Below are 11,367 nucleotides of genomic sequence, written 5' to 3'. Positions count from 1 at the left end.
GTAAAGGTAAACCCACCCGGAAAAGAATCATTTATGGTGTATGGGGACAAACGCAGAGTGAATTCTGGAATCATCTCCCTGATGAAAGCCAGGAAATGTTTGTCCAAAGGATGTGCATCATACTTGGCATTCGTAATCGATGCCAAGAAGGAGAAGAAAGAGGTGCAGAATATACCGGTTGTGTGTGATTATCCGGAAGTCTTTCCCGAAGATCTTCCCGGATTACCACCTGATAGGCAAGTAGAGTTTCGTATAGACTTGTTACCAGGAACAACACCGATAGCAAAGGCACCTTACCGATTAGCACCGACGGAGATGAAAGAGCTCATGACGCAACTTCAGGAGCTGTTGGACAACGGTTTTATTCGACCTAGTTCATCACCCTGGGGAGCTCCGGTGTTATTCGTGAAGAAGAAGGACGGAAGTATGAGAACGTGTATAGACTACCGAGAGCTGAATAAGGCAACGGTGAAGAACAAATATCCATTGCCGAGGATTGATGACCTATTCGATCAGCTGCAAGGTTCGAGCTACCTCTCAAAGATCGATCTTAGGTCAGGATATCATCAGCTAAAGGTGAGAAAGCAGGATATTGAGAAGACTGCATTCAGAACGAGATATGGACACTACGAGTTCTTGGTTATGTCATTCGGGCTAACCAATGCTCCCGCAGCATTCATGGATTTGATGAATAGGGTTTGTAAACCATTCCTCGATAAATCCGTGATAGTGTTCATCGACGACATTCTCATCTACTCGAAAAGCCAAGAGGAGCATGGCAAGCATCTACGGGAAGTATTAGAAGTGTTGAAGAAGGAGAAGCTTTTTGCAAAGTTCTCTAAATGCGACTTTTGGATATGGGAAGTCCAATTCTTGGGTCATGTTGTTAACCAGGAGGGAATAATGGTTGACCCCGCAAAGATCGAGGCTGTAATGAAGTGGGAACGTCCAAAGAGTCCCACGGAGATTCGAAGCTTTCTAGGATTAGCTGGATATTATCGACGATTTATCCAAGGCTTTTCTTCGATAGCTGCTCCATTAACAGCTTTGACTCATAAAGGAGCTACGTATATGTGGAGTGAGAAACACGATGAGGCATTCGAGAAGCTAAAGAAGAAGTTATGTGAAGCACCGATACTTTCTCTACCCGATGGAGTCGAAGATTTCGCGGTTTATAGTGACGCTTCTGGAGTCGGGTTGGGTTGTGTTCTGACCCAAAGAGAAAAGGTGATAGCATACGCATCTCGACAATTGAAAGAGCACGAAAAGAACTACCCCACTCATGATCTGGAGTTGGCAGCGGTAGTTTTTGCCTTAAAGATATGGAGGCATTACCTCTACGGCACGAAGTGCAAGCTCTTCACTGATCATAAGAGTCTCCAGTATCTCTTTAATCAGAAGGAGTTGAACATGAGGCAACGACGCTGGCTAGAACTTCTCAAGGACTACGACTGTGAGATACTTTACCACCCAGGTAAAGCAAATATTGTTGCTGATGCTCTCAGTCGGAAAGTCAATCTGGAAAGGAAAAGGCCAAGAGCGTTAAGAATTGAAGTCGTCTCGACGATTGTGTAAAGTATCAGGAAAGCTCAAGAAGAAGCTTTAGAGAAAAATGACTGAAAGGAAGAACGTTTGGGAAGAACGTTAGTGTTTGGTACAAACAGTCGAGGACTGAAGGTATTCCAAGATCGAATTTGGGTACCTAAGACGGGAGGAATAAGAGATCTTCTGATGGAAGAAGCACACAAGACCATGTACTCGATTCATCCCGGTAGCACTAAAATGTATAGGGACCTAAAACCCTACTACTGGTGGCCGACGATGAAGCTCGATGTTGCGAAGTATGTGGCCGAGTGCGTAACATGTGCGAGGGTTAAGGCACAACATCAGAAACCGTATCGGAGTTTGGAACCTTTACCTGTACCCATGGGTAAATGGGAAGACATCACCATGGATTTTGTGACTAAACTGCCCAGGACGAAGAACGGTCACGACATGATTTGGGTAGTCATGGATCGTTTCACCAAGAGTGCACACTTCATAGCAGCCAACGAGAAGTGGTCTATGGATAAGCTCGCAAATGCTTACGTGAAGGAAATTGTAAGACTTCACGGTGTCCCTCTTACGATTGTATCAGATCGTGATAGTCGTTTCACGTCAAGGTTTTGGAGGAGTCTACAAGAGGAGTTAGGTACAAAGTTGTGTTTGAGTACTGCTTATCATCCGCAAACTGATGGTCAGAGCGAAAGAACGATTCAGACGCTGGAAGATATGCTGAGAGCATGTACCCTCGAATTCCAAGGGAATTGGGACGAGCACTTACCTCTGGTAGAATTTTCCTACAACAATAGTTTTCACTCGAGCATCAAGATGGCTCCTTATCAAGCCTTGTATGGGCAGAAGTGTCGTACGCCGTCTTGTTGGCTTGAAGCCGGAGAGAAGCAGTTTATGGGCCTCGAGATAGTCCATGAGACTGCTGAGAAGTTTAAGGTGATTAGGGAAAGGATGTTAGCAGCCCAGGATCGTCAGAAGAGCTATGCTGACAAGAAAAGACGACCGATAAATTTCGAAGTTGGGGATTCCGTTTTGCTTAAAGTCTCACCGTGGAAGGGACTTATACGATTTGGGAAACGAGGAAAGTTGAGTCCAAGGTTTATTGGACCGTTCAAAGTTCTTCAGAAGATAGGGAACCAAGCTTACAAGCTGGAATTGCCCGAAGAACTCAATGGTATTCATAACACCTTCCATGTGTGTTATTTGAGGAAATTCACGGGAGATGTTCCTGACATAATTCCAATCTCAGAGTTAAGGATGGATGAAAATAAAAGGTTGATCGAAGAGCCTGAGACAATTGTTGACCGTAAGACTAAGAAGTTACGACGCAAGATGGTCGACTTGGTGCTAGTCCGATGGAAACATTCGAATGGGCCGAATCTCACTTGGGAAACAGAGGATGACATGATGAGTCGCTATCCACATCTGTTTGCTGATGCATGATTCCGAGACGAAATCATCCTAAGGGGGAGAGAATTGTAACGCCCGGGTTTCAGGGCTAAGCATTTTTGTCAATGTAATAGTCTAGGTCAACTCTTGTAACTCTTTTTGAAGTAATAAAGATGAAATATTTGAGTATTATGTGAATTATATGTGTTTATTATTTAATTATAAATGTATAATTAATAAAGAATAAAAATGAGCGTCAAAATTAAAGTGTGAGATAATCCCGATATCTCTACATAAAGTTGTAGAATATGTCTCAAGGTTTCCGTGCATATAAGGAACGCCGAAATCCGAGTTATAACGAAGAAGTTATAACCCGTCGAAGTTTCACGACAGAACCGGCACGATACCGGGAAGCGTGAATAGTGAATTTACGATAGAGCGAGATTTAGCCTTAGTGATCTAAATGAAAGTCGTAGAATATGTTAAACTAAGAACATCGATAAAAAGAACGCCCAAATCTGACGTCGTATGAAGAAGTTATGAGATTTTAAACAGACCAATCCTGTCCCGGCTTGTTAAAAATATAACTTTAAAAATAAAGTCAAAATTAGCCGACGGAGTCTAAACGAAAGTTGTAGAGTACGTCTTCACCTACGCGTGGATATAAAAAACGTCAAAAACGGAGTTCGTATGAACGAGTTACAAATTATAATAGCATATTTACGTATTAAAATAAAGTATAAATCATGTATACGTACACATATATATACATATGTATATATCATTGGAAAGGTATCGACGATGCGGTCATTATAAGACTAATGTTGAGTTCTTTCGACATTATCTTAGTACAAATATCATTAAATCCATTTATAATAGTATTATAGAGGGGTGTTTAGTTGTTTATATAACTAAAAGGTCATTAAGTAATTATGGAGGGTAGTTTTTGAGAATTCAATTAGTATAAATAAGAGTCTTGGGCTCTCATATTTCTTGCACCATTCTTTTGATTCAAGAGTCTTTCTCTCCTTATCCCCCGAGCATTTCGGTCCCTCGTGATTCGACTTCTCTTTCTGTAGCTTAGTATAGTAAGGTGAGCGCTGAAGCGCTGCACGAATCGTTCTTATAAAGATTCAGCGACGAAGTTCTGCCCCTGCAGAGCCCGACTCCTAGCTAAAACCCCCTTGTAAGTAAGTTATGCTTACCTTATTTTAATATAGCTTATATTTAAAATTAGTATTGTTATTATGAACTTATAATAAATATTTGAGCTATTATTATAACTTATATAAGTGTCGTTATAATATATTTTTTTAACTACTCGCGGTACGGGGAATCTGGTTTAAAGGGCCACATAGGGTTGTTGGATTTCAGAAGTGCTATATGCCAAAATGGTCCTGCCCTCCGGTGTTTTATGTCTGGCCCCTGTCTGTACATAGTGGTTGGAAAATATTGTTTAACGCTTATATAATAATAATAATACTAAGACTAATAGTTGGTCACGGTAAATATTAGACTAAAATTTAGCGATAATAATGCTAGGTTTCGTCGAAGGAAAATAGAATCGTTAGAAGCAAGCGCTGCCCGATTTTGGAATCATCACCTTAGCAAGTGAGTGCATAGTTACTTTCAACTTACACATAGATATGAAGTATTTTATATAAATTACGTGCTATGTGTGCATATTATCTGAATACTTGCTATCTATGCTAGATGAACGTTGTTATACATGTTTTCAATGATTTAAACTGTATATGTATTTTATATCTACGAAAATGTTGGGGTAAAACATGGGTAGATGCAATAGGTGATGTGTGATAAAATGATGAGAGGCCTCGATGTTGATGTTGTTGATTCTGTCATCTAGGGGAGTATGGATGACGACCACGGACTCTTCTAGACAGTCCAGTGGAACACTAGCAGGCTCGCAACCTGTAGGTGTTTGTGAACGATATGTTCACCGATGTACTCCATCCCCCACATGGTTGCCTTTAGGACATTTATTGCTGAGGAATCCCCTTAGCAGTAGTGTCCGTCCCGATGATGATCCTTAGGCTAGGTCCCTTATGATAGGTGTTTAGGGACGTAAAGTGAGGATAACGGGAACGGGTAATCGGGTTATTGTTGATCGATGAAATTAATAAACTTATTTATTGTGGGTTGAAAACCCTATGTGCTCACCAGGCTCCCAAGCCTGACCCACTTAGTTTTATGTATTACAGGTAGTGGCGCATGAGCATAAGTGTGATGTTTTGGACGAGGGATTACGGATATAGGCCTGTAGATATGAAATAATGTAGTAAGGCTTATATTGTACTGTTTATGCTTTTGATCTATACGAACATGACATCCCGAGTCTTTTAATGAAATACATTTCTATGGAAATGCTTTTGATAAATCTTTATCATATTTTTGTTTTGGGACAAATTCCGCAACACTTTCATTTAAAATGTAACTCTGATTTTTAAACAAAGCATAAACAAATCGGTCTTTTCTGGCCGTGATTTTGGGGATGTCACACCAAGCCAAGAGTCAAAGTCAAAGTTAACTTCCAGTTGACCCGACTCGCCAAGTTGGCTCGCCAACTCGTCGAGTCCCTATCCATTTGATTGTACTTAATCTCGTGTCTACTCGTCGAGTTTGGCATTGACTCGACGAGTTTTCCTTCTAAACTGATGGCCAATAGTCCTTCATCCTACTCGCCGAGTTGTATGAATAACTCGTCGAGTTCATCTTCACCCGAAGAATATTCTACGCTGAGACTCGCCGAGTTGTATGAACAACTCACCGAGTCCGTTCTTGAGGCAAGAAGATTGCCTTGGACTCGCCGAGTCAGGGCATTGACTCGCCGAGTCCCTCCATGGATGAGTCCGGCTTCCGACTCACTGAGTCCACCCATGACTCACTGCTACTCAGCATACACGAAAAGGGGGAAAATCAGGGACTTGCGACTCGACTTGCCGAGTCAGAAGAACGACTTGCCGAGTCGCATGCATGCAAGAACTATACACTCGATTCTGCTTGAATCCAGTGCATACCATTCATAGATCTGAGTTCCTAGGGTTGATTTTACACGTAAAGTCTCCAACTTTACGTGCATGCATGCTCACTTAAGTGATTTAAGGACTTAAATGGGGTTAAAAGTGTAGATCTAGGCTTGCTCATGACAATGGCCCATAAAGCTTGTAGATCTGAGCCTCTAGATCTCAGATGTGGTCAGATCTGAAGGCTAAACGAACCAAGGAGTCCTCTAAACCACAACCAAGCCAATAAATGGTTCTAAAAAGTCTTAAAGATGCTCTAATGAAGGTTCAACCATAGAAACAGAAGAAGAGGTCGAGTTTTACCTTACTATTCTTTGAAATGGGCTCACAACTTCTGTCCTCCTCCTTCTCCTTAATCTTTCTTCCTTCCCTTCTTCAAAACTTCAAAGAAACACACACAAACACTCAAATCTCAAAGGAGAAGGTTACAGTTTGGCTAAGGTTGCTCTGAGAGTGAAGGGGGCAGGCTTGGGGGTGCATATGGTGGTTTAAATAGGGTGCAAACCCTTGAAATTAGGGTTTCATCAAACAGCGGGGACTCGCCGAGTCGCTAACTTAAACGTGCTCAATATCCCGGCTCTACTCGGCGAGTCGGGCCTACAACTCTCCGAGTCCAAGGCTAAAAATGCAACATACTTAGATATATTTTACATACCAGGAACCAGGTGCTACAAAGGCACCAATGTCGGCCCATGATTAGTGATGACAGGATACCAGATGTCTGTGTGACTCTTGTATGTGTATATGCTTATATGATTTGTATGTTGGGTGGGGCCCGTTATGCGAGTTTGGGCGGGGCCCGTTATACTCAGTGGATAGGGCCCGATATGCAAGTTTGGGTGGGCCCCGTTATACTCAGTGGGTGGGCCCGATATGCGAGTTTGGCCGGGGCCAGTTATACTTAGTAGGCGAGGACCGTTATGTGAGTGTGGGCGGGGCCCATTATGTGTTTGTTATGTATGGTATGTGGTATTTGGGGAACTCACTAAGCTTTGTGCTTATGATTTTCAGTTTATGTTTCAGGTACTTCTACTTTCAAAGAGAAGAGCTTGGGATGATTGTAGAGCATACACCACTCGATTCCGTATTTTGTGATTTACTTTGAGAATGATAATGTATTTTTAAATTTTGATTACCTTGGTTTTTTGAAAATGTTCTGGTCTACTGTTTTATTAATTTAAAAATGAAAAATTTTTGGGTCTTATTTTTGGGACGTTACAACTGTTCCGAATTTAGGTTCTGAAATATCAATTCTGGAATGTGGCTCTGGAATGTGTTTCCGGAATAGTGTCAGGGATCATAACGGTAGTAAATGCCATAATATAAAGTAATTCCAGCATCCAAACTCTTTACCTTGTTAAATTTACTACTAAAAATTCACTTATCACAATCCAAAGAAATGACATACTGCGATTGTGGCTCTCAAGATATGATAAGGACATCAACGACTAGAAATAACCTTGGACGACTTTTTTACGTTTTTCCTAAAGAGGTATGTAGGTTATCCTTTTATTATTTTTCTTTGTATTAATATTAATTTACACAATTGTTTGATCTTAAATTTTCAGGGACCACAATCTGGGTTTATCTGTTGGGTTGACAAAGCAAAAGACAATAATTCATTGATAATCAGTAGCTTATTTTGATCGAAGAAGAAATTTGAAACTTAAAATATGCACTTGAAGATAGCATTAATTTGTAGTTGAATTTTCCTTTTTGGAATTGTTGTATACAAGTTGTAAGCTTTATGTTCGTCAACTAAGTTTCCCTGTTGTAACGCTTATTAATCTTTTTAATATGTAATGTTTGCTTGTTTGTTAGTATTACTATGGTACTTGTAAATTATGTCTTTTCTATCTTTGTAACATGTAACAAATATTAATTGCAATTACATTGACAATAAAATTGCAATCAAATAGTCTGGTATTTCTCATTCTGATGGAGGGGAAGAGGGTGCATGGTTTGTGTCCGGTAGGCAGTCTGAACTACACCAACCTGGTAATATATCTGAACCATATTAGGTAATTCATGGATGTTCGAATGACGTGATGCCGCAATAGCATGACCGTGCGCTATACCCAGACTGTGCTATTTCCCACATGCACATATATGACGGTTCAGATCAACAACACAAGTTTTTTTTTAATCAAAAACTCGATAAATTTCGGACGGGAGCGGAGACGGGATCTCTGGCCGGATCTTTGTTTCTTGCCACCGAACAGACTTTTGCATCCTTTTATGAAACATCATTTTAGTATACGGGGTGAGTATGGTAGTCCAAATCGTTGAAAAGTAAATATGATTCAATAAGATTCTTGTACAAGTAATTAAATAAATTTAATTTTTCACACGATATTTTACATGCCATTAAATTGCGTTTAACGAAAGTCCGTTGAATGTAGTCACGAATTGCCTCTGTAAGCATTATTATCGGTACATTGTGTTGATTTACCAATAGCACAAAAAAATTGGAGAACATCAATATTGACTACATTCCAACGGATGTTAGGGAAATAAGCTCTTGCCCATGTAGCACTCGGTTTCGAATCGCTTCATTATTCGGGGTTGTGGCCGGTCATCAGTTATCATAAGGTTTGGGGCCTTGGGGAAGAAAGGATTTAGCCCTTTTTGTATGTGAGTATTATAGATTAGATGATCCAAGAGTTGGATGGTGTTGCAGAGCCCAAGGGTATATCCATACAGTGGCAGTTCGGGCTTCTTTGAATAATGGGTTTTAATTTTTGAAAGTGTTAAGGAAAATGAGAGTTTATAGGACTGTAGAGCTTCTCATTACCTTTCCGTGGATATAAAGATCATCAAAAACGGAGTTGAAGCGAATAAGATATGACTGGTTGAAGTTGGAAAGGATTTGGGGAAAAACTGAGCTCACGACATGAGTAGTTGGAGCTCACGACGTGAGAAGCGATTAAATAGAAATGTTGATTTAAATTGTGCTCACGTCGTGAGCATTAAGATCTCACGACGTGAGGAACGTTGCAACCCAAGTCCTCGATCTTTTAGGGTTTCCATCGTATTTAAACCCCATAAGCTCCATTTTAGGGTTCCAAACTAGCCTCCCTCACCCATAAACGCAGTAAAACCCTAACCCTAGCCTCTCATTGTGTTCTTAAGCTTTTGGTGGAGTTTTGGAGGTGTAAAGAAGAAGCTAAAGAGCATCTAGTCCAACATTTCTGCATTCAAGCCTCACCATCATCCATTTTTACACCTTCTGGACTTCTTGTGAGTTTTAAGTTCATTGCTTTATGTGTCCATAAGCCTATATCTAGATTTTGTGTGATTATTTCTCTAGAATCAAGTTGATGTGGTGATTGGAATCCATAAACTTGCCAACTTTATGGATTTTGAGGGTCCCTTGAGGGTGATAGTTGCTAGGTTTGTAGTTTGGTAGAGTTTTATGACTCTTGCATAAGATTTGATGTCATATTTTCCCATTTGTGCCCCAGATGGTGTTGGGACATGTATTGGACATGCATGTCCAAAAATCCATGATTTTTATGATGATCTGGAGTGAATAAGACTATATGGAAGGTTTGGTGGCTTGTCCTAATGGATTGAGAAGTTTTTGAATCAAAGATGGCATTCAGACAAATCTCACGACGTGAGCAGCAGGGGCGGCCCTAGAGGGCGGGCAAGCTAAGTGACCGCCCCAGGCCTCACCAAATACCGGGGGCCCCTACAAGTCGTGGTTAATATTTATATATATAGTTTTAGTAGATATAAAAGTAATATGTTGCAAAACTACCGTAGGCATTTGTAGTTGAGATGGTTGCGGCACATGAAACTTTAGGGTGGAAGACCTTAGTCCGAATATGGTTTTAATGGTTTTGACATAGTTTTTGAATGTTTTAGCGACTTCTCAGTTTTCAATAATATATTCACGTTCTCCTGATTTCCAAAATGACTTCTCAATTTTCAATAACCAACCTTCCTATAACGAGTTATGCTTTTATGGCTTTTTATCGATTAAGATTTCAGACCTAGAGTTCTATGTATTTTTTCACTACATTGTCGATTCTTTGTTCATAGGTCTCCCTTCAAGAATCAAGCTTTAACGAGTTTAATCAAATTCCTCAAATCCTCAATCAACCTTCTATCTTGTTTGATCCTTCCTTCAACGATATTGATTGTATGTTTATTAATTTTTTAATGCGAACCTGGTTTTGATTTTTGGTTGCTTCAGATAAATTTGTTTACAAAGAGTTATAGTATGTAGGTTCTGTTGGGTGTAACTATTGAAGCTCACTTTTGTGTACGTGTTTTTCTTTGTTCGTCTTTTGTATAGAAATTGAATATCAATACATGATATGAAGTTGTTAATTTTAAGGTATTGAAAATTATAGAGAGGCAGAGGTACTCAAATAGGGTAAATGAGAGATAAATAACTGTCATTGAGGAAAGATAGAATGACAACTTGAAGCTTGTTCTTCCCTTTAATGGGTATGGGCGTCACATGTTTGATAAAATGCCTAGGAGACTTATACAATTTAGAGTTAATCTTTTGGCTGTTTGTTTTATGTTTTTATAACAATTCGGGTAGATTGAATTCTTAAATTGTAGTTATGTCTTAAAATTTGGATCCTAATGGAAGTTTAAGAATAGTTTCTATCTCACCTTGATTGTTGTTCAGGAGCTCAAAGCACCATAAATTGTTGAACTGAACTTGTAAGTGTAAGACAATAGCCGGTGTGTTTTGAATATGCACATTTTATTTTCTTTGTATGTGTTAGGTACTAGGTATATGATAGCCTTTTAATATATAAAATCCCTTGATGTTCATAAAAATACAAATTTTTTAAATTTAAAAGGGCCTCATTTTTTTATTTACCCCGGGCCCTTAATCGGATTGGACCAAGTGAGGAGATGCATCTCACGTCGTGAGGGTGGTAGGCTCGACTATTTTTTCATATGGTGGCTAACGATGTGAGCCATAAATGGCCACGTCGTGAGGGCTTGTTGACCTTGACTTTAGTTGACCGTTGACTTTATGACCAAGTTGGACTTTAGATCAAACTTGAGTATTTTGAGCTATTGATTGAGATTCTTTCTGGTTCTAGTATTAATGGATTCGCGGGAAGAAGCAGTGTTGAAAAGGGGATTGTATCGCGGTGATCAGAATTCTTTGATTCTGGTGAGGTTTCATCACTATACTTGCGGGTTGAAGGCACCAAGACCGGACCATTGGTTTGATATCCTGATATTCACTGATATACTGAGTATGGAATAGATCTGCATGATTATATGCTAGTTGCCAATATACTAGACTGGTAAAACTGTAGGACTACCTATGATTCTGTCTGCATGATTATCTGTATATGTTTGTAATATGTCGACATATTGTGTTGGGTTGAGGTTGTACAGC

The sequence above is a fragment of the Lactuca serriola genome, chromosome 3 (genome assembly GCF_051521515.1).
Source record: "Lactuca serriola cultivar US96UC23 chromosome 3, Lser_US96UC23_V15, whole genome shotgun sequence".
NCBI lineage: Eukaryota > Viridiplantae > Streptophyta > Magnoliopsida > Asterales > Asteraceae > Lactuca > Lactuca serriola.
This window is presented reverse-complemented; position numbering follows the sequence as displayed.